The sequence below is a fragment of the Euphorbia lathyris genome, chromosome 1 (genome assembly GCF_963576675.1).
Source record: "Euphorbia lathyris chromosome 1, ddEupLath1.1, whole genome shotgun sequence".
Classification (NCBI taxonomy): Eukaryota; Viridiplantae; Streptophyta; class Magnoliopsida; order Malpighiales; family Euphorbiaceae; genus Euphorbia; species Euphorbia lathyris.
Genome location: NC_088910.1, coordinates 138415722 through 138419418, shown reverse-complemented (window position 1 = coordinate 138419418; position 3697 = coordinate 138415722). Strand labels below are relative to the sequence as shown.

At 38.1% G+C, this 3697-nt stretch overlaps 1 non-coding gene across 1 annotated transcript; it reads right to left on the bottom strand.

Annotated features, from left to right (window-relative positions):
- Positions 1 to 3097: 3097 nt before the first annotated feature.
- On the bottom strand, positions 3098 to 3204 carry LOC136216086 (small nucleolar RNA R71). Its single transcript, XR_010683079.1, has one exon. It is a non-coding gene; the product is annotated as a small nucleolar RNA R71 (small nucleolar RNA).
- Between the last annotated feature and the right edge of the window lie 493 nt (positions 3205 to 3697).

Below are 3697 nucleotides of genomic sequence, written 5' to 3'. Positions count from 1 at the left end.
AGAAGAAGAAGGACAAGGGTAAGAAGCCTAAGGCAAGAACCTTCCTGTCTATATTCTCAGATGTTGCGGACCTCGATGTCATCCCCTCACGATGGTTCTCGAAGAGTTTCGTTGAAGCTGAGAAACCCTACTGTGAATGGATATCCAAGAATGGATGGACCAAACTTTTTTCTCTCAGCGGCCTGACTTACCCGAGGCTAGTGACTGAGTTCTACACAAACTTACTGGTTGCAAAAGACGATGCTATACCTGTCCATACTCTTAGACCTAAAGGCGGAAGGAGCTGAATTAAGGAAAACCAATTGACTATAAACGAGTCAAGTACAAAGCTGAGTTCTGTAAGCCAGAAGGACATGTAGGTGAAGTATCGTTCACCTCACTTAGTCAGCATCAAAGACACGCCCACTATCTCCTGACCAACTACTTGTTTCCAAAGGTCAACGCCATATCCTCCGCATCCAACTTCGAGTAGTGCTTCCTCTGGCACATGCTGAACTATAAACCCCTCAACATGCCTGCATTTTTTATCGGGGCAATTCAATGAAGCACTGGAGCTCTTCGAATGGGATCGCTCATCACCGAGATCCTCAAAGATCATAAGATCGGCTTCAAAGGTGAAGAAAGTGTAGTGGGGATGGAAATCACCGTTGAGATCCTAGCTGGACTAGCACACAGCCTTCCTTTCAAATCCAAATCGAAGAAAGGAAAAGAAACTGTGATAGAAGATGAAGAGGAAATTGAGCTGCCCAGTAAAGGGAAAAAGAGAAAAGCAGACACGTCAGCTGCACAGAAAGCTAAGCCGGCAATCCAGACTGCCAAGAGAATTAAAGTAGTGCTGGCCAAACCTTCTTCAGCTGAGTCAGCTAAGAAGAAAGCTGTTAAGTCCAAAATATACCTAAATTATCATACATAAATACGTTAAATTTACATTGAAATCATGTTAATTATATTCATTTTGAATACTTTTACGTCTTTATTTACTTCTTTGATGCAAGGTACCTAAATATTTGGTAAAATCCAAATAGGAGCAAAAACGGAGCTAAAACGGAGCTAAAATGGACGAAAAACCTTAAAAACGTACCGAGAATGCATATCAGTCAGAAGAACACTCGAGGAGGACGAAAAGCAGTCGAAGAGACAGGGAAACATCTCTCTGTCGCGACTGAGATTTTCAGAATCTCAGTCGCGACTTGCGGAGGCCAGATCGGGGGAAAATGAAGTTTTCAAGCTCGCCCCTATATCCCCTGTCGCGACTGAGATTTTCAGAATCTCAGTCGCGACATCGAACCTCCCTGCACACAAAACACATGTTAAATTCGGAAAAACGCGTCTGTTCCTTCGGATAAAAGCGACCCTTTACCAGCAGACACGACCCGTCATTTACAACCCTTCAACCGCTATAAATAAGTGATCCATTTCAGAAATCAAGGTTGGTTAGGTTGGAAAAGTTAGAGAAATTAGAGAAGAAAGTTGTTATGTTGTGTTTCTGATTCAGAAAAGAATCAGAAAGTTAGATTTCATTTCTGTAAACAACCGTGCTGTACACGAATTGTATTTAGATTAGTTATAAACACAGTATTAGTTTAGTTTTCATTCTGATAGTGGACGAGACCAGTCTCTATTCCGAAGATCCAGCGAGAAGAATTGACGGCTGAAGCGCATGAGGTTTGACGAGCCTACGGAGTTTGAGAGAAAGATTGACGACCCGGATCTCAAAGTTTTCGTTGCAATGCTATCCAAGTTTCTACTTCTCTGTTAACTTGTGGAAATTCACATTTTATTAATGATATACTTATTTATTTAATACATTCTTACTGTTGTTATTTTGATATTGTTCTGACAAAATGATTTTCAAAATGATAAATTGGTGTTTTTATTAAAACGTTCTATTCCATCTTATTCATATAAGAACTTTGTTGAACACTTAACAAATTTAGTTTTTATGGATGACATGATCGCTGATCGCGGCTTATCAGAAATAAAACACTAGTTTGATTAAGGTAGGAATCATCTCAACGCCATGGGGATTTCTATAGTTCGAAGCCATTTAATTGAGTAAATCGCTATATTGTTACATGTTCATAATCTCACAAAGTTAAAGTTGTTTACTTTGCTTTATGAAAATAAGATCTATTTTATTCCAATTACGGAAATATCTGTTTTGTAATCAAAATTCCAAAACGGAATTGTTCTCTAAACTCGATATAATACTTCTATCTAATCCTAATTTACCAAAACCAATACAATCAATTAAACGTATTTCTTTTATTAAACCTAAACACGTGATTAAAACCGAATTAAATAAAGTTTTAGTTAAAAAGTGTTCCCTGTGGGTTCGATATCTTTTATTACTACAAGCGTATACCGTGCACTTGCGGAAATCGCTCAACAAGTTTTTGGCGCCGTTGCCGGGGAACGCCAAAATTTTTGACAAAATTTTAATTTTTTCGTGTTTTATTTCGAATCTATGTTTAAACATACTTATTTTAACTTTTATAATTTAAAAGTTTTCATATACTAATTTATTTATTTTTCAAAAATTCTGTTTTGTAGGTAGTTTCGGTTCGTGCAAGATTTCAGGTTCATGCGCAGTTCTCGAAGTTCAGGCATTTTACCAGACCCTATAGACCCAGAAATTGAGAAAACCATTAGGAAGAACAAGAAAAATAAGAAAAACAAAAATAAGACCCCAGTAAAAACATATACCGAGCCAGAAAAAATGGCAGACCCACCAACACTTATGGAATACGCTAGGCCAGGTGTGGCCGGTGTAACCAATAGTATCGTTAGACCCAGAATCACCGCAAATCAATTTGAAATTAAGCCAGCTTTGCTTAATATGTTGCAAAATTATGTAACATTTTACGGGTTACCTAACGAAAATCCTAACACCCATTTAACAAATGTCCTAGAAATTTGTGACACTTTTAAAATCCCAGATGTGACTGCAGAAGCAATCAAACTTCGCCTCTCTCCTTTCACTTTGAAGGATAGAGCCAAAGAATGGTTAACTTCTATGTCAGCCGCAACTTTTGCCACTTGGGAACAATTAGCCCAAGCGTTTTTATCGAAATATTTTCCTTTAGCAAAAATCGCAAGAGTCATAAAGGAGTTAACATCTTTTTCTCAAAATGATAATGAGACTCTTTATGAAACTTGGGAACGTTTTAAAGAACTTCAACGTTTATGCCCACACCACCAATTACTCGCTGAACTTTTAATGCAAACATTTTACAGTGGACTAAATCCTACAACTAGGGGTTCATTAGATGCTATGTCGGGAGGGCTATTTATGAAGAAAACATCAGCCCAAGCGAGAGAACTTTTGGAGGAAATGGCAATCAACAGCAGTATGTGACCCGCGGAACGTGGACATATGCCGGTGGCAAAACCATCATCCTCAACCACACCATCAGTTAAAGGTATAGTTGAACTTGATCCAGTCGCGATGCTACAAGCCCAATTTTCTGCTTTATCGCACAAAATTGACAAATTTATGGCACCACGCGATACCAATGGTAATCCATTCCAAACGGATGTGGACTACGAAAATATGAGTGAGATCGAACAGGTAAATTTTGTCCAAGGGCAAAACCAAACTAATAATCCTTATTCTAATACTTATAATTCTGGATGGAGGAATCATCCTAACTTTAACTGGAAAGATAACAATAACAATAATGCAAGTGCTAATCAA